The following is a 21,215-nucleotide window of genomic DNA, read 5'->3' as shown; positions in this document are numbered from 1 at the left end:
GATGTTTGGTGAAGCAAACAAAAGGAAGTTTGATAAATCACCGGAAGCTGAGTTGTGACACTCCTGACAAAAAGGAATTTTACCACTTGGCACTTTTGCAGCTGTTTAAACCATGGCGTTCAGAGGACGAACTACTTGGAGAATTCCAGAGTTATGAAGATTCCTTCAGTGCTAGCAAAGACAGCATAGAATGCAGTACTTTCACAACTTATGTTCAAATGTTAAATGAAGAAATTGAACAAGAAGCAACAATTGCAGCTGAAGTAGCTAGAGACAGTTCTCAAGACAGTCAAAGTTCTGGGACATTCAGTCAAGATCCTCTAGGACAACCAATCGTAGAAAATGAAGCAGCAATAGCCATGAATGAAGTGGAAAAAGCTATGCATCAAGCTCAGGAAGAATTAGTAGACTTAACATATTTGGAGCAGCAACTGAATGAAGAACAAAAACAAATTTATGAAGAAGTCAGGAAAAAAATTGATCACGGATTACTACCTGAAAAGAAAGAGTGCTCATGCACATCATTTGAATCAATCAGGATGTATGTGAGTGGACAAGCTGGAACTGGAAAAAGTTTCTTAATTAATGTAATTAGAAGCTACCTACAGAAGAAAATGGATTCCATTTTGTCTTGTGTTGTTACTGCTCCAACTGGGTTAGCAGCGTATAACATAAAATGAGTTACCTTACATCGTTTGCTAATGTTACCAGTAGAGCATGAGAACAAAATACAGTACCACAAACTAGCAGGAGAAGCATGCTTGGAAGTTTCAAGAGTATTGAAGAAATTGAAAGTACTCATTATTGATGAGGTAAGCATGGTATCAAACTTAATGCTTGCCTTTGTGCATTTAAGAATGCAGCAAATTCTGAAGACAGAGTATGACGTGTTATCTGGAGGAAAACACATCATAGTTTTTGGGGATCTTTTGCAACTTACTCCAGTTAAAGGACAACCGGTATTCCATACTCTTACACACGAAGACACGAAAAAGTCGTTAGGGAGTATAGGCAATGTAAATATTTGGACATATTTTGAGTATAAGGAACTCATTACCAATATGAGGCAAGCCAATGATGAGGACTATGCAAGTATTCTGAAAGATATAAGAATTGGACTACTCACAGAACATGGCAGAAAAGCATTACAGAGTCGATTGCTAAGTAATTTGTTTACAACAGAAGAAATAGTTCCTGAGAAAATATACAAGAAATTTGCTGAAAAAAATACTGTAATCTGCTTAATGCCAACACTACATGAATGCTCTGTATTCAATCAAGAACTTTTGAAATTGGAAAATGAAGAGATCATAAAACTGGAAGCTGTGGATAAAATTCAACATGAACGAATAACTATTATATTGACAGGCAAATTGGCTACTAAATTGGATTCTCTGGAGAAAAACATTTCAAAAACAGCTGGTTTGGAAAAGAATCTTTATGTGTGTATGAACTGTAGAGTAATTTTAAGACGCAATTTGGATGTAGAAAAAGGTTTAGTGAATGGAGCTATGGTTAAAGTTGTGGGTTTTGTAAAGTACCAGAAAAAAGATGGATTTGAATTCTTAAAAATAAAATTTGATCAGATTGAAGAGGTTAAAGTGATTAGTCGTTGTTCAGTTCGTTTTTTGCTAGTGAAAGACTTATATGTACGTAGGAAGCAGTCTCCAATTTCTCTAGCATATGCTGTAACTATTCACAAGTCTCAAGGATTAACTTGTTGATAGTGCTTTTGTAAACATTGGGTCTACTGTGTTCAAAGAAGGTATGGCATATGTTGCTTTGTCACGCGTGAAAAAATTATCTGGTTTATTCATGATAGACTTTGATGACTCAAAAGTAAGTGCTGATGCAAACTGTGTAAAGGAGTATAATAGATTAAGAAAAAGCTATGCTCCTCATTTAGGTCAGTATCCTGTATTTGAAAAACGTGTTGTTTGTCGGAAAAGGAGATTTGAGAATATCTGTAATGAGGATGTACAGAAGAGAAAACAAAAAGACAGTGATGGGACTGCAAGCAAAAATAAAAAGGACAATGTGGAAGAGGTTGTTGGTTGTCATTTTGAAAATAGCTCTGGTGTCAACTGCTACGCAAATAAAGTGCTGAATGTTGTATTTTATCTTGAAACTTTGCAAGAGCAGATAATACTAAATCATGAAAAAAGATTCTGTTCTTTGCTGAGTCTCCTTTATGAGAAGCTGAGTAATGATAAAAATAAAATAGAAAGTGCTTCTGAAGTTAGAAATCTTTTAGATGTATGTTCTGGATGTACACAGTTTACACAAAATGTCCAGCAAGATGCACAGGAATTCTTGATGTATATCCTGATGGTACTGGAAGATGAAGGAGTAGAAGTAGAAAATTTCTTTGGTGTCTCTTATACATGGGAACATTGTTGTGATAACTGTATGAACACAAGCAGTAGTAATGTAGATTCTGAAAGGTTAATATATTTACCATTACCAGAAAGTAAAACAGTGACTTTTAGTAAATTAGTTAAAGATGCTAATCACAACATGGAATGTTCTAAATGTAAATCTGGAATGTTGTCAACGTTATTTTTAAAGAAATATGGACAGTATGTAATTTTAATGGTACAACGTTGTAGAGCTGATGGAACAAAATTGGAAACTTTACTAAAGAAGTTTGTTGGCAACCAATTATCCATATCTGGGAAAACTTTTGTTACAGTTGGAATAATTTTTCATGATGGTCATTCTATAACTTCTGGTCATTACACAGTTTATCTTAAATGTGAAAAAGGATGGACACTGTGTAATGATTCTCAATTGATTTTCAAGCAACGTTTGCCTTATGATTTACCCAATTCTTACTTAATTTTTCTGAAACCCAAATTTTAAATACTAACATGATCATCGGAAGAAAGCATATTAAAATTTAAAAGGATTAAAATTGGATATTTCAGTCAAAAGGGATTTTAAACTTACCATTTGGCCTTAAGGAAAGGTAAAACAAACAATTATGGACTTCTTTGACAGATATTAATTTGGAAAATGTTCTTTTGCAACAAGGTTTACAGACGTTATTTTTTGAAAATTGTTATTGTTCTTAAAAGGTATTTTTAACATTTCTATTAAGGTATGTTTTAGTGAGGATACATTTGGGGCTTTTTTAAACAATCTTTCAGATTGTTTTTTTTTTTGCCCGCTGTTAAATGATGAATACAATTGATATCACTATTTTCAGTGAAAATCAAAACATTCTGAAAACAGCAAAAACAGGGCAAAAAATTGCTTTGCTAAATATGAAAAAACATGTACTGTTTAATAAAGTGTATTGTTGAATATTAATACTTTTTTTCTATTTTTCAGAACTAGAAAGAAAATTTAGAAGATGTTATTCAGTTTTCTTTGCAATTAAATAAAAACATTTATTTCTAAATAATTTACTTTGATGGTCAGGTAAGTTTAACATATCTGTAGGTGTCACTCCTTTCGTTTCATGCTTCCTTTTCTTCACCTCTCCTCACTCTGCTTTTCTCATTTCTCTTCCCTCTCACTCTTCCTGCTTTACTACTCTTTTGTAACTCCCTCACTCCTTCTCTACTAGTCCCCTACCTTTACTACCTCCATCACTAATTTTTCATCCATGTTTCTTTCTCTGTATCCATATGTCTTAGTCTTTTTAACTGCCTTACTCCTTCTCAGTTGTTTGCTTTCTGTCTCTGTATCTGTCACTCTCTGTTTGTCTGTTTTACTCTTAACTTCCTTAACATCTCTGGGACAGATTTACAAGCCACCTGCACCACCACTACGTCACTTTTCTTGACATACTAGTGGCGCAGGGTGCTCTTCCATATTTACAAGGAGAGGATAAGCCACTTTGTGAGTCTTTTCCTCTCCTTGTAAATACAGCCAATTCAAATGCAGCACTAAAATGAGCTATTATCTTTTTTGATAGGTTTAGGGTACCTATAGGTAAGTACTGATGCAGAGTTTAAAGTTTAAAAGGAAGACTCTCTTGCCTTCATGTGTGAAATGTACACCATCTCTTTTTTAATTACTTTGCCACTCCCCTCTCTTTGTCAGGGAGTCCCTGAAGGTTTACTAAAGATGAAAAAAATGATTATTTTTTTTTAAAAAACCCCCAAAAAACAAAACAGAAAAATAGATTCAAAAAACAAGTTTTTGTGTTTTGATTTTAGGTGGCTCTAAAAAGAGCCCTTGAGTTAATGTAGGGACAGAGGAAGTGAAAAACGAAAAAAAAAAAAATTATGGCCTTTTGCAAAGATGCTCTTCAAATTTTCTTTGAATGAGATCAATACTGCTCTCACCCAAAGAAATAAGAAGACCACAATCCATGCAGTGTGTACTCATCCTCCCAAAACAAGGACGAATATCCAGAGGTGTGGAAGAAGGTGAAGGCACCATTGCAGAAGAAGTGCTCGCCTGAGCTGCCGAAGATGTGCTCGGCTGAGCTGCTGCAGATGTCGTCGGCTGAGCAGGTGGAGGGTTTGCTCCAGAAGCTTGACGAAAAGTCACAGGATGCATTGCCTCAACGTGCCTCATCATAGTGTGAATACTAAAAGAGTACTTCTTATTAGCATTCCCACGTGACAAAGTGCGCTGACACAGTGTGCAGGTGACCCTTGGTGCATTCACCTTCTTTTGTCCCTCAGGAAAAGTGAAAAACTGCCATATAAAGGAGTCTTTCTGCTTCCTCTGCCTCTGTCTCTCAAGAGTGTCCTGCTCACTCTCAGAAGGTGGCTGGTGCTCTGCCATTGTCTCACAAAAACAGAGTAGCTCCTTCTCCAAGGGAATCAGAACTAACAATGAGGGGGGTGGGTGTGATTTTGGAAGAATCTGGAACTGAAAGTACTTTGAACCAATGAAAAGTGATGTTTCTTGATCACATGAGTTGCCATGAGGGGATTGGGTGTGGAGTTGAAACAATCTGAAACTGAAAATAATGAAAACCAATTAAAAGTGTTGTTTTATTAATCAAATAACCCGAGGTGCGCTCACTGAGCAAGCTCCGAGCGCGCACGGTGCAATTACGCATGCGCGAACGCGTACGCGCGCATGTGCATACGTACTATGCGCGTACGTAACGCGCATACGCAGCACGCACGTATGCGCGAACGTCAGCGCGCGTACTCTACGCGTATACGGAAGTGTACCGCGTGGAGCACGTACGATGCACGCATGCGTACGTACGTACGCATGCGTACTGGGTGCGCGCTGCGAGCGTGCACTAAAATGTATGTATGCGTACGTAGATAACCTACGCCTGCATACATGAAAAACGTACGCAAACGTACTAGGTGCGCGCTCTGAGCGCGCACCCTAAGAATATTTGAAAAAAAAAAAAGAGGACATAACTTAATAGAAGATATTAACTATGCTGTTCAACTTTATCCAAATTCAAAGTAAAAAAAAAAATCAGCCACACCAAATTAAAGGCTACAGATAATTTATAAATGTATATATAGGGAAATTTTTTAAAAAGAAATATATAAAAAATATAATTAAAAAATAAAAAATTAGCATTTAAAAGCCTTTGAAATTCAATGAAAAAACCATAGGTTTCACACACGTTATAGTTAGGAATTAGCATTTAAAAAACCTTGCAAATTCACAAAAAAAAACATAGGTTTCACACATGTTATAGTTAGCTGGTCATTTTACTCGTAAAAAACCAATGAAATTCCCCCGTTATAGTTAGTTCAGCTAACTATAACTCGCGCGCCCGCAATCCACTGCTGATGACGTCACATATTACATCACTCATGACATGGTCAGTGACATCACTCATGACATCACTGATGACATCTCAAATGACATCACTAATGACATCACTGATGACGCCATCCATGAGAAAAATTACCACATCTTCTTACACCATAATATAACCTTTGATACACCGAGTACAAATCTAAGAGTTCCATTCTCAAAACCATATATACTGCAATACCAATCATTACATACCCACTTATTAACTCTTTGGTCTTCATATACCTCCACTTGCTCACATGTAAAGTCACTCATACTTACAGTCACTCCATACAAAACTATAATATACATTTAAACACTTATATAGACACTCACACACTAACAAGTATCCATAGAGCTACTGTTACACCAACTCAGTCATGCAAATAATCACACTCCCATTTTCTCACCTATGCAGTAAAACACACTCAAGTTCACTTACTCATAAAAATAGTATCACATTCTTACACTCTTATAGAATCATTGATACAAGCACACACTCATCCATACAGTCACTTTCACAATCATACACTCTCATACCTACTCACTTATATACTCTTACACGCACATATACTGCCTTTCACATATGTAGTTAGTCACAAATGTACTACTGAAATATATATTCAATCACTAACACACCCATACATACACTCGCTCAACCATACAGTCCATCACAGATGCACTCCTAAAACCATTCACCCATAGAATCACCAACTCACACATCTATGCATAGAGTGACACACACCCTACCCACACAAACACTCACGAACCCATACTGATACTCAGACAACCAATCAATTACCCATATAGAGACTCATATAGCTGTTCTCAAAACCATGCAGCCACTTATACACCAACATACAGACACATACACACATTTACACAGTTTAGTCACTAGTCTGCAGTAAGATACATTAAATGACTTACTTAAAGAATAATGTTATGCACCACAGAAAATCATCCATTTACACACTTGTACACCCACTCATTCTTCAACAGGACTTTCCCTATATATATAAAACATATTGAAATTCTTGAGAAACACATACTCACTAGATGATGTCATCAGTTGACACGTTGGTTGCATTTTCAGGCACTTGCCATTTATCTCGTTGCCACATGTCATGTAAGATACATTTTATTCTGTTGTCGCATGTCATGCAAGATACCATTTTCATTGACACACTCATGTAGCCATTGTCTATTTTCTGAGATCATGTCAATGTTTATTGTTTATTATTTCAGTTAGACCATTCAAACATGTCTGCCGTGGTTGCTCAGTATTACCAGCAGTGGTCCCTTGTTTGTGTTCACAGCCCTGATTACTTTTTTTATTTATTCAGTTGTCACTTCAGCACAAACATTCACGTGATCAAGACTTGTCAGAGTCGAAACGCGTTGTGAATAAACACCCGTTTTACCGCTACGTCTGTTGGATTCTTTGTTCCTGAGAGCGCACGTTACATGAACTGTTTGGAGTATATATATATATATATATATATTTCCTACTGGCGGTTGCCAGTAGGTATTAATAGTTAGGACCTAGTTACTATAGGAAAATGGCAACATTCTATTCGCAATAACTTTGGCGCCGATTGATGAATCTTCGTGAAATTTAAAAAACTAATTTTTTGTTGAGATCAGCTCCTGTCTTAAAAGTTTGGGGGTGATTCGTCTAGGACGGGCCTAGAAAAAAGGGGGGTCAAAAAACGTGTTTTTTCAATGTTAATGTCCATAGGAAACTTTAAACAAGGATACAGGTTGAACGGGTGAACGGAATTACCCCAAATTTGGCAGGGAGAAGGGTCTTGGTCTAGAAAGCACGCTTTTGTTTATTTGGTAGTTTTTGAGAAGTATCGAAATTTACAGATATCAAAATTCGGGAATTCTGCCATCTGATTTTTTTGAGGCGTTACGAGCACGAGCTTGCTGCTGATTGGCTGCGAGTGTTGCGAGCGTTTGCAACTAGGAAGTGCTGGCCGCCATTTTGTGATTCCGTTGAAGCGAGTAAGGAGGAAAAAGGGCAAAAATATGGGAAAGAGGAGGGTAGGAGCACTGTAACCTATGTGGGGTATTTAGGGTGTGCTATAGAGGGGGTGCAAAGTGAACTACTCATACCTACCGGTCTGAAAGTGCTGGGTATTGAAATTAAGTGAGGTATTGCGTATTCTGATGCTGCTAAGGTGAGCTGCTGCGGGAGTCGGGGATGAAAGCGTGAGCCTAAACTGTGGGTCTTATGGTGTGAAGTCATGTGCCCTGGCTGCTGCAGCACACCTGTGGAAGTAGTGCCAGCATGTGTTTATACCTACTAGGATGAACTACTGACTCCTACTGGTTTGAAAGTCCTGGGGTACGGAAAATATGGAGGTATTGTCTAGAGTCTCATGGTGCTAAGCTGAGGTGCTGCCGGAGTCGGGGATGAAAGCGTGAGTCCAAAATGTGTGTCATATGCTGTGAAGTCAAGTACTCTGACCGCTGTGCCACATCTGTCAAGTAGTGTCAGCATGTAGTTATACCTACTCGGAGGAACTTTTGTTTAGAACATTGTAACTTGTGTATGGTGTTTAGGGGGTGTTATACAGGGAGTGCGAAGGTAAATTTGCGCGTATCAAATCAATACGGTATTTGTAAAGCACAAACTACTCACCCCTATGGGTCTGAAGGCCCTCAAGGCCGGCGTGGAAATTATGTGAGCTATTAAGTGAGCTATTGCCCAGAGTCACATGGTGCTGAGCTGAGGTGTCCAAAGGTGTCCTTCATAAGCATTTCCAAACCTACCCCAGTCAAGGTGCCTAGGTCATTTCTACCACAATGCACAATGATGAGGTCAGGGTGTGGAAGATGCAAAGAGGTTTTAACCAAAGGTAGCAATTGGTGCAACTTCAATCTTCTCTGTGTAAACCATTTAATGTCCACATTTTGTAAACCTAGGTCTAAGTCAATACATCTGTGTTCTGCATACCTCTTGCACCTGAAAATATAGCTATGTCCTACCATCCACACTAGAATTTTGACGGTATGGTTGGAAGGTTTGGAAAGATGTCTGTAGCTCATGCAGTTCCTTGGTAGAATAAGAGATATGTTTAAAGATGGGGAAGTACTTTTTTTTGCCATACAAAACAATACATGATTGGGAGTTGAAAAGCATTCTTTTTTAAAAGTAGGGTTGTTGGAAACGGCCCTTTTTGCAGGGTTATCCCCAAACTTTTTGCTTCTTCCTCCTTTATTTTTTCTGACCCGTGGTTGTTGGCAATAGGACTCTGGGCACTTTACCACTGCTGATCAGTGCTAAAGTGCATATGCTCTCTGTATAAATTGTTATATTGATTGGTTATCCATGATTGGTATATTTGTTTCACCTGTTAGCCCCTAGTAAAGTGCACTGCGTGTGCCAGGGCTGGTGATTCAAATGCTACTAGTGGGCTGCAGCACTGATTGTGCCACCCACAGGAGTAGCCCTAAAAATGATGTCTTAGGCCTGCTTGCAGTGCCTATGTGCAGTCCAGGACTGCCAGGTCGACTTGGCCAGTGTACCCACTGACCAGGCCTTATCCTTCCCTTTCTGTACATGTCAGGCATCCCTATGGTGGCCCTAGGTACCCCCCTGGGCTGGGTGCAGTGTACCTGAAAGGTAGGGCATGTACTGAGATGTTTAACATGCCCTGGTAGTGAATTACAGCCATTTTCGTTTTTCACTGCTGAGAGGCTATCTTGCCCATAGGATAGAATGGGGAAGGCTGTTTACATGCCTATCTTCCCATAAGGGCAAGATAGAAAATCCAAGTTTGGTATCTTTGTGTTCAGAATGTAATTATACATCTTTTTAGCAAGATGGTTTTTAAATTCACTGTGTGAGAATAGCACTTTTTAGAAAGTAGTTATTCTCCTGTTTAACCTTCCTGTGTGCCTGTGTGCTGGTTGGCTGACTGGTGTCATGTGATGGGCTAGGTGGCTCCAGGAGCCTGGATGAGTCAGCAGCAGGGTGAATAGGGAGATCTGCTTTAGATGGGTGGGAGGAGTAGTCCCTGGGTTTGAATAGGGCTGCCCCTGCCAGCACAAAGCTGGCTCCACCCCCTGCTTGCCAGGCTGAGGACTCTGCCTCTGCTGGCACAAAGAAGGCTCCACCTCCTGCTGAGCGTCTAACGACCCTGCCCCTCACTCTGAAAGGAACCAGGTGCTCCAGAGCAGAGCACACCCAGGAACCGGTTTGAGCAGGGGAATCCCCCCACTGGAACAAAGAGAGACAAAGGCTTGGAGGGGTATAAGAAGAGGACCCCAGACACTTAAAACTTTAGATCACTTTGGAACTAAGAAGAAGCCTCTGCCAAGGAGAAAGCTGAAAAGAACTGAAGAGGAGAAGACTTCCTGCTTGCTGTTTTGCTTTGCTGCCAAGGAGAGGGGAAGGACTTTGCTGTGTCCCCTTCTTTTGATTCTGATCTCCAAGGGCCTGAGAAGAGCTGGCTCCCTGTTAAGAAGTCCCAGGAACAAAAGGACTTCACCACCAGCTCCCCTGGAACTCTGCTGAAGGAGTTCTGACCTGCCTTGGAGTGCTTGCCCAGTCTTGGGGCCTCAGGAGGTCGTTTTGCTGTGTTTGGGAGCTGGGAAGCAGAAGCGTGAAAAAGAAACAACTGGTACCCAACGCATCATCCGATTGCGTGTTGCAAGAACGAGAGTGCGTGGAAAATTTCATCGCGGCACCATCGCAACACGCAGGGTCCCCGCATCGCTGAGTGCGTCGAGCATCATCCCGAAGCGTGAAGATTCCTGACATTGCGAGGGTCGTGGCAGAACCAGTTTGCGAGCCGCACCACTGCCGGTGCGTGAAAGTCTCCAGTCGCTGCGTGCGTCGACGCAGAGTCCCGTTCCGTGGCGCATCGAGAGTTGCGGCGCCAGAAGGCAACGCTGCGCCACGCATCGCACCAAATCGAAGAGTGTCGCATCGAACCTGTGCGTGAAGCTTCCCCCTAAGAAACCTACGCAACGAAAGCCAAAGTCATCGCATCCTCCCCTTACAGATCGGAGCCGGTGCATCCACCTCTGCTGCGTGAAGCAGGGCTGCTGCAAAGCCTCCCCAGGATCTCAGGAGTATCGCATCGGCTTTGCCATCTTCCTTGTTATAGCTTTTGGGAACCTTATCGCAACTACAGGTACTGTTGGGCACGAGAGTGTCGCATTTTGTGCATTAAGAGTCGCATTGTGCAGGACACTGACTTTTACATCCTGGACTACTTTCTGCAAACTCTTGAACTATCTTTAAAGTAACCTTTTTGAATTATATGTTGGTTTGTCTGTAGTATTTGGTCTTGTGAAGTTTTTAGTAAAGATACATTATTTTTCTAAAACTGGTGTGGAGTAAATCTGTGGTGTTTTCACTGTGTTACTGTGAGTGTTGGTACAAATACTTTACACATTGCCTTTGATAGCCTAGACTGCTCAGGCCAAGCTACCTAGAGGGTGAGCAGGGGTTATCTTAACAGTGTATCCCCCTTTCCCTGACTAGAAGCAAGGGTCCCTACTTGGACAGTGGTACCTACCCTGCCAACTAGAGACCCCCAGATCTAACATTGGTGGTCAGCGGTGAGGATTGAACTTGTATTTGTACTTGACCCACAGTAATTGGTGTACATCACTAGTTTAAGTGCAGACCAATAGACAACCACATACTGTATTTTTCCATTTTTGAGTAACTCTTCAAGAGCATCATGTCTCAGGTGGCAACAAGTGAGAGGGTAGAATTGGAGTTTTCCATTGAGGATCTGTATTCGTACAAGGTTGAGGAGCTCAAGCAATTCTGCAAAGACCTTGGTTGCCCTGTAAAAAGCGGATCTAGAAGGGATGTGCTACAAAGAGTCTTGAAGGCCTGATGGGAGGCTCAAGAGGAAGATGATGCAGATGAAGAAAATGGTTTTGTTCCCCAAGCTCTGCCCGTGGTTGGACCAGTCTCAAGGGCTGGCAGCTCCCATTCCAGTAGGAGTCTCACTCCAGAGGAGTTGGAGGAGAATCAAAGGGCTAGAGATCATGAGTTAGAAGTCATGAGGCTTGAGTTGAAGCTGATGGAAATGGAAACCCAAAACAAAGTAGAAGAGAGCAATAAGATGTATGCCTTGGAAGAATTGAAATTGACCTTGGCACATGAATTAAGAATGAGGGAGCTTGATATGGAGCTCGAGAGGCTTGAGGCCATGAGTGTCTCAGCTGAAGAAGAATGGTTAGCTCAAGAAGTGAGCTTTGCTGAGTTGGAGGTGGAGTCCAGCTCAGATGGTGGCAGCAAGATTGTAGTTTCTAGTGCTGAGAGAAAGGTGCAAACACCCAGAGATGTGGCACCTGACTTGAAGGAGGGGGTTGACATACACCAGGGGGTTCAGGTTTATGATGTAGTTCCAGTGGGGTGCAGTGTCCCTGAAGTAGATTGAGGAACTGGCACAGGGGACCATATTCCTAGTGGTGGGAGGGACACTCTACTGACCCTAGATGAGAGGTACAGGGAGAGGGGTTCCCCCATGGTAGAAACCTTGGTGTGTGAGTGTGGAGACCACCCAGAAGAGTGTGAGTTGTGTGACAGAGACAGTCAGATACTGTCTTGCCAATCTCAGGAGAGTGGTGTGGGGTACTTGTGTGAGGCACTGGAGGGTGAGGCAAATGGTAGCTTGGTTAACAACTGTGGGGGGCTGTGTGATTCATTTGTTGGAGAGCATATTTTAAGTCCCTGTTTTCCAGAGCTATGCCAACACCCGGTGGAGTGTGAGTTCTCTGGTTCCAGAGAGCTTGCGTTGGAGGCAGACCTTTGGTTGGATGTCAAAAGGTCTGGAGAGGCATTGGGGAGTGATCCCAAAAGGAGTGGCCCGGATATCTTCCAGACCTGTGAGGTGGAAGAGGTTCAGTGTAGCCCAGTTAGGTCCCAGTGTAGTGGGAGGGGTGTAGTGGCTCACGTCCTGTCTCAGTGGAGAAGGGGTGAGTGTGGGACTGTGGGTCCCAAGGTGCCCCAAACCCAGTCTCAGGGCCTGGAGGGTTCTTTAATGGAACACCAGGTTGGGGGCCTAGACAGTGCTAGTAGGCCATTTGAGGAGGATCTCCTAGTGTCAGGAGAACCTGGAGCCTCTGTAAACAGAGCTCCAGTGGTTCTGGTGTCTGGCGGTACCGCTCCAGTTGGGAGGGTGCAGAAGTCCAGACTGAGGGGTGAGAGGGGGATGTGTTCCCAGTGGGAGAACCAGTGGGTCAGGGACCAGCCAGAAGGGCTGAGTCCCCTAGGAGTGACCATGGTGACACCACTTCTGTCCTGGGGGATCTTCGCGCACTGTCAGGTGGACAGGGGCCGGGAGATCTGCGCCAGGCAGACTGTCACGAGAGAGATGAGTCATGTGTCACCCTCGGGGAGATACTGTGTGAGTCCCAGAAGTCCTGGCATGCCAGGCAGGTGTGCAACCACAGGGTTTAGTCCCTGGGTTGGGAGGCCAGGTTCAGGATCTGCCTGACCTGGGGGGAAGGGCATCTGTAAGCTGTGTCCTGACCGGTTTGGCTTCCAGGGGTACCACTCCAGTGGGGAGGGTGCAGCACTCTGGAAGGGGGTGCAGAGGGAGAGAGTCCTTGCCTCTGACCCCGGTGCAACCTGAGGGTTTAGACCCTAGGTTGGGAGACCAGTTGCTGGAGAGAGGTCCTGAACTGGAGGGAGGGACATCTGTAAGCAGTGTCTCTACCAGTTTGTCTTTGAGGTGTACCGCTCTGAGTAGGAGGGTGCAGAACTCTGGAAGGGGGTGCAGAGGGAGGGAGTCCTCGCCTCTGACCCCGGTTCACCTGGAGGGTGTAGACCCTAGGTTGGAGGGCCAGGTCCGGGGTGTCCCCCCTGACCTGGGATCCCAGTTGCAGGATAGAACCCCTGAACTGGTGGGCGAATGGTGCAGGACACCTGCCACAGGTGCCCTGACTATTCTAGAAGGGGGTACCGCTCCAGGTGGGAGGGTACAGAGCCCCAAGGAAGAGGAGGACTGGGTGTGGAACAGTCCACCCCAGCCTCCTGTCCAGCCACCGGATACAGGCCCGGGGCTGGTGGGTCAGTGCCAGGTCGTCAGACCAGACCTGACAGGAAAGGAAGTGGACAAAGGGTGCCCAGCACCTGGGGCTACTGCCCCCCACCTTCTGATGCCACAGGGGTTTGAGGGCCCTGAGAGGCATAAGGCCTGGGTCTCATCCCTGACCACTGTCACTGGTCACTGCGGCTTGCTGTCTGTCTGTTGGGACACACCTGTGAGCAAGTTAAGGCTAGGTGCTGCACAGGTGGTGTCCACAGGTGAAGAGAAGGGTTCCACATGGGTTGGCTTGGTGGACCCTGAGAGTATGGATGGAGAGATCCAACCGGGTTCAGGAAGGTGTAGAACAGGAATAGTGCCCTGCTGTTTGGGCCAGTTTCCGTGTTCTATCGCCCTAAGCAGGGAATCCCATCGAGGTATCGCTTGGTCTACCCTGGCTTTAGGCTGGAAGGGGGTTGTGTTGGAAATGGCCCTTTTTGCAGGGTTATCCCCAAACTTTTTGCTTCTTCCTCCTTTATTTTTTCTGACCCGTGGTTGTTGGCAATAGGACTCTGGGCACTTTACCACTGCTGATCAGTGCTAAAGTGCATATGCTCTCTGTATAAATTGTTATATTGATTGGTTATCCATGATTGGTATATTTGTTTCTTCTGTTAGCCCCTAGTAAAGTGCACTGCGTGTGCCAGGGCTGGTGATTCAAATGCTACTTGTGGGCTGCAGCACTGATTGTGCCACCCACAGGAGTAGCCCTAAAAATGATGTCTTAGGCCTGCTTGCAGTGCCTATGTGCAGTCCAGGACTGCCAGGTCGACCTGGCCAGTGTACCCACTGACCAGGCCTTATCCTTCCCTTTCTGTATATGTCAGGCATCCCTATGGTGGCCCTAGGTACCCCCCTGGGCTGGGTGCAGTGTACCTGAAAGGTAGGGCATGTACTGAGGTGTGTAACATGCCCTGGTAGTGAATTACAGCCATTTTCGTTTTTCACTGCTGAGAGGCTATCTTGCCCATAGGATAGAATGGGGAAGGCTGTTTACATGGCTATCTTCCCATAAGGGCAAGATAGAAAATCCAAGTTTGGTATCTTTGTGTTCAGAATTTAATTATACATCTTTTTAGCAAGATGGTTTTTAAATTCACTGTGTGAGAATAGCACTTTTTAGAAAGTAGCTATTCTCCTGTTTAACCTTCCTGTGTGCCTGTGTGCTGGTTGGCTGACTGGTGTCATGTGATGGGCTAGGTGGCTCCAGGAGCCTGGATGAGTCAGCAGCAGGGTGAATAGGGAGATTTGCTTTAGATGGGTGGGAGGAGTAGTCCCTGGGTTTGAATAGGGCTGCCCCTGCCAGCACAAAGCTGGCTCCAACCCCTGCTGGCCAGGCTGAGGACTCTGCCTCTGCTGGCACAAAGAAGGCTCCACCTCCTGCTGAGCGTCTAACGACCCTGCCCCTCACTCTGAAAGGAACCAGGTGCTCCAGAGCAGAGCACACCCAGGAACCGGTTTGAGCAGGGGAATCCCCCCACTGGAACAAAGAGAGACAAAGGCTTGGAGGGGTATAAGAAGAGGACCCCAGACACCTAAAACTTTAGATCACTTTGGAACTGAAGAGGAGAAGACTGCCTGCTTGCTGTTTTGCTTTGCTGCCAAGGAGAGGGGAAGGACTTTGCTGTGTCCCCTTCTTTTGATTCTGATCTCCAAGGGCCTGAGAAGAGCTGGCTCCCTGTTAAGAAGTCCCAGGAACAAAAGGACTTCACCACCAGCTCCCCTGAAACTCTGCTGAAGGAGTTCTGACCTGCCTTGGAGTGCTTGCCCAGTCTTGGGGCCTCAGGAGGTCGTTTTGCTGTGTTTGGGAGCTGGGAAGCAGAAGCGTGAAAAAGAAACAACTGGTACCCAACGCATCATCCGATTGCGTGTCGTAAGAACGAGAGTGCGTGGAAAATTTCATCGCGGCACCATCGCAACACGCAGGGTCCCCGCATCGCCGAGTGCGTCGAGCATCGTCCCGAAGAGTGAAGATTCCTGACATTGCGAGGGTCGTCGCAGAACCAGTTTGCGAGCCGCACCACTGCCGGTGCGTGAAAGTCTCCAGTCGCTGCGTGCGTCAACGCAGAGTCCCGTTCCGTGGCGCATCGAGAGTTGCGGCGCCGGAAGGCAACGCTGCGTCACGCATCGCACCACATTGAAGAGTGTCGCATCGAACCTGTGCGTGAAGCTTCCCCCTAAGAAACCTACGCAACGAAAGCCAAAGTCATCGCATCCTCCCCTTACAGATCGGAGTCGGCGCATCCACCTCTGCTGCGTGAAGCAGGGCTGCTGCAAAGCCTCCCCAGGATCTCAGGAGTATCGCATCGCCTTTGCCATCTTCCTTGTTATAGCTTTTGGGAACCTTATCGCAACTACAGGTACTGTTGGGCACGAGAGTGTCGAATTTTGTGCATTAAGAGTCACATTGTGCAGGACACTGACTTTTACATCCTGGAGTACTTTCTGCAAACTCTTGAACTATCTTTAAAGTAACCTTTTTGAATTATATGTTGGTTTGTCTGTAGTATTTGGTCTTGTGAAGTTTTTAGTAAAGATACATTATTTTTCTCAAACTGGTGTGGAGTAAATCTGTGGTGTTTTCACTGTGTTACTGTGAGTGTTGGTACAAATACTTTACACATTGCCTTTGATAGCCTAGACTGCTCAGGCCAAGCTACCTAGAGGGTGAGCAGGGGTTATCTTAACAGTGTATCCCCCTTTCCCTGACTAGAAGCAAGGGTCCCTATTTGGACAGTGGTACCTACCCTGCCAACTAGAGACCCCCAGATCTAACAAGGGTGCACATTCATTTTGTGGGAAAACATCTTTGTGATTGGTTAAGAAAAAGCAGTTTCAACGTGGAGTAAATATCATAGGATAAAATTTGCTCAACAGAACCACTGCTGCTACTTGCATTTGGAAGGCACTGTTCGAACTTAAAACAATCGTGAACTTTTAACCTGCACGTGCTGTTAAATGCTCGAGAACATGTTGCAAAAAAATATCGTTAGGTTTAAAAAAATTGATGAACTTTTAACCTGCACGTGTTGAAGAATGTTCTAGAAAAGTGTGTTGATAGAATACGTTGCACTTCTGACTTCTATGTGTTGTTTAATATTAAAAAAACGGTTAGCGAGAAGTTTTCAAACCTAAAAGAATCACGGAACTATTCTAATTTGTTCTTTACATGTGTTTATGTGTGGAGCAACACAATTATAGACACAACAGCACCATGAAGAGGAAGAAGCAGGGAGTGGGGGGATGGGGGCAGATGGGCAGAATGGCACACATGCACAATTAAGTACAGCACAAGTATAAACAAACAATGGCCAAAATGCCACACACCAACAAGGAGCACAAGTCACACAACCCGCCAACATCACACCACTGAACGAGCATAGAAGTGAAAACCAAACTGCATTCATACAGGATGTGTTCAAAGGCCGGTCGTTGGTGTTGTGGGATGTCTGCGACTGAGGTTATCATGGATGAGATGCCCAGCACGTGTCACATGGGCGAGTTCACTGTGTGCTACATTGCCAAACAGCTGCTTCTCCCTCCCACGAGCCCCCACACTTTACTACGGTACGCTGTTGTACCTCGTGCACTCGTACGGCACACCATTGCAATGCCTATTCGTACATGTCCTGCTTCATTCAAACTACACCCTCACAGTGCCGTTTGGAGGTGGTGCATGGCACTTTACAACATCGAGTGCTGTGGCCTTTGCGGCAGACCACACCAGAACACAGAGACACACTTACCACACTTCCTGTACACGGACATGTCCGAGACACCCTGTTTCCCTTGCCGGATAGGCACACCCCTGCGCTGACCTGTGTACTCCGGACAAGCACAAGCCGGTTGTGCATGCAGGAGGATGCGTGCGTAGCTATATGTCTAGGCTCACTGCGAACGCTGAGGTGACAGCACACTGTGATGTTGCAGAGCTCGTGCCTATCATGCTAAAACAATGACCACAGGGACATACTTGCTCAGATGCGGGTTTGGGGGGCATTGGCGGTCATGGAGTTGTTGTGATGAGTCTTGTGGCCCTCATGGGTATCCCTGCATCATGCTCATTGATTCTATGGCACCTGTGGGTGTTCTGGTGTGGCTCTTGGCTGTGTTCCGTTTCATGGTGCAGGTAGTCGTCCTGCTTAACACCAGCAGAAAGCAGGTGTAAAATACCTGGTGCTAACGTGGCTTATCGCCGGAATTTGTTTCGCATTGCAGTTGGTGTGAAAGTTGTGATGTGATTTTTTTCGTGTGCAGAACAATATACGAACTGAGCAGTGTATCTCGTCAAGATCCAGCACTTGACGCACTATTCCCAATCAATATAAATACAATGAGAGTTTTTAATTGATTTTGTGTGTACACTGTAAGTGTAGCCACTACCTCATTGCAATTCAATACAGGATTTTAGTATTTAGGGTAAATCGCAAAGGTGCACCTCGTGTCTTTTTGTACGGGAACAGCTCGTCTGCATTTCATTATCAGCACTTTAATGGAAGTAAAGTTGAGATAAATCTAACACACTATTCAGAAGTTGGTGTAAACTGCAGATATCACCAGTATTCCCAGGATAAGTGCCCCAAAATGTAACACCATGGTGGACTCCATCAAATAACAGTAATAAGAACAAGAAAGGGTCACACAGCAGTGAAGAAAACAACCAAAAACGTTATTAATTTTTTTTTTTACTTTATTTTTTGAAAAACTATTTGCACTTTTTTTTTCATTAACATATGTATAAATGATAAACTAATAAACAAAATGTAACAAAAATAATAGAAAACAAGAAGGCGGAACACTCCTGTGGGGACCATGGATGTCGACGACAGAGCCTGGAAAATAAAGCACAAAATAAGGACGTGTGTAATGGGCATATCAAAGGAGAGAGGCACAGAGAAACAGAGAAGGAAAAAAAAAGCCAGAGAGAAAAAGAGAGGGAAAGAAAGAAAGGGAGTGAGAAAGGGAGAAGGAAGAGAGAGAGAGTTAGAGAGATAGAAGGAAAAGAAGGAAGAGAGAGAGAGAGAGAGAGAGAGAGACTGCCGCCTCTGCGCATCCATGAGCAAATAATTACCTGGTGCCACTGGAGTGCCACCGGAGTGTGCAGCAGTGGGAACTCCACGTGCCCGTCAAAGCGCGGATCCCAGATATGTTGCTAAGTCCTGAGTCATGAATGGCGGAAATAACATCAGTTTCTCCGCGCATCTCACAGATGCCGCTGAGTCCTGAGTCATGAATGGCGGAGACCACATCATTTTCTCCACTTTCCGGCAGATCTCACACATGTCACTGAGTCATGAGTCATCAATGGCGGAGACCACATCAGCTTCTCCGCGGCCTGGCAGATCTCACACATGTCACTGAGTCATCGATGGTGGAGACCACATCAGCCCCCTGATGGCCATATGAGGTTTGGTTGGTACTAACCCTGTGCATCTGAAGTCCACGCCAAGGGGGTGGTAGGCCCCCGATGGCTATACAGATCAGGGTGCGACTAACCTTCTCCGCATCTTTTCAAAGCCTCTTTATGGTTGAGACATGTGCAGCGTCTGCCATCTAGTCAGCACCGGCAATAAAGGATGTGACGTTGTCAAACTATTATATTTGTGTGGTCACATGGCCTGTGACGCATGTGCCGGATGGGTGTGGTATGTGTGCAAACCTGCCATGAGGGAGTGGGCGTGAGATGTTGAGAACTAGACCACTGACCTGCACACCAACAGCGAGTACGCCTGCGACAGGTAGCTATGTGGGGCCAACATCGGAACGTAATCACAGTGGCATGGCATGGCATACGATGGAACAGGGCAGGGATAGCTACAATAACGCGGACGGCTCGTAGTACTGCGTCCGTGAGTCGAGCAGACGGGCCGCAGCTGGGCCTCTGCGAGCCTGGGTGCGAACTGTTTATAACTCACACTACATAAGCATTGAAAAAACATTTTGTGATTCAGTCCGTCAGCTGGCATTTGTCTGAGGCATTTGTGAAAACATATTGGAGTTCTTTCTGTGATAGATACCCATTTGACGCCACCTCTCCCCACATCAGCAGGTAACGCACCCTCTTCCAACATTACCATCATACCGCCAACAACCTTCTTGGGCCTGGAAGTGTCCCTGTGCGGTTGGACAAAGAAGAATCTTAGTCATGTATAGATTTGCATATAAAAAAATGTATTTAAAGAAACGAACAACAAATAAGACTGAAGGGAGTCTGGTGCTGTGGTCGCTGCCACGAAGTTGGGGTCACTGCCATTCAGGACTCAGGACACAGTTACACATGTGGGATTGGCTTGTGTTAAAGAGGGTTAGTGGCACCAGAAGTATTGAGACTGTATGAGCCTGTGATGATGCTTGGTGTGGACATGCCGCACTGGGAGCAATGTGCCCCACCGGCCTGCGTAGTGGAGGTTCAGTGGCACCACGTGTCGCCGGCCTTCCATATGCAAATACCCCTCACTAATCAAAGGGAGTGTGGTGCTGTGGTCGCTGTTACGAAGTTCGGGTCACTGATGTTTAGGACTCAGGACACAGTTACACATGTGGGATCGGTTTGTGTTGAACAGGGTTAGTGGCACCACTTGCTGTTGTCCTTGCATATGGAAGTATGCCTCACTGATGAGAGGAAGTGTGGTGCTGTGGTCACTGCCACGGACTTGGGGTGACTGCCATTCTGGACTCAGGACACAGTTACACATGTGGGATCAGCTTGTGTTAAAGAGGGTTAGTTGAACTACGTGTCACCGGCCTTGCATATGGAAATATGCCTCACTGATCAGAGGGAGTCTGGTGCTGTGGTCGCTGCCATGGACTTGGGGTGACTGCTATTCAGGACTCAGGACACAGTTATACATGTGGGATCAGCTTGTGTTAAAGAGGGTTAGTGGGACTACGTGTCGCCGGCCTTGCATATGGAAATATGTCTAACTAATCAAAGAGTATGCTGCTGTGGTCACTGCCACAGACTTGGGGTCACTGCCATTCAGGACTCAGGACACAGTTACACATGTGGGATCGGCTTGTGTTAAAGAGGGTTAGTTGGACTACGTGTCACCGGCCTTGCATATCGAAATATGCCTCACTGATCGAAGGGAGTCTGGTGCTGTGGTCACTGCCATGGACTTGGGTTCACTGCCATTCAGGACTCAGGACACAGTTACACATGTGGGATCGGCTTTTGTAGGACAGTGTTAGTTGGTACCACGTGTCCAAAATTCAAATTGTGAGGTCTGCTGCCCGCAGTGTAGACTGCTTAGTGTTCATTTGTACTCGAAAATGAATTTGGTCATTGTAGTAAAGCTATAACTGATATAAAAAATGTTCAAGAAGAAAGGATACTAAAAGTATATTATGTAGATTTGAGGCCTGTAATAGTTACTTGCCTTGTGGACTCTGTAGTTAATGAATGAAGAAATAATTTCA

This window comes from Triturus cristatus, chromosome 4_1 (genome assembly GCF_964204655.1).
Source record: "Triturus cristatus chromosome 4_1, aTriCri1.1, whole genome shotgun sequence".
Taxonomy (NCBI): Eukaryota; Metazoa; Chordata; class Amphibia; order Caudata; family Salamandridae; genus Triturus; species Triturus cristatus.
Note: the sequence above shows the minus strand (reverse complement) of the source record.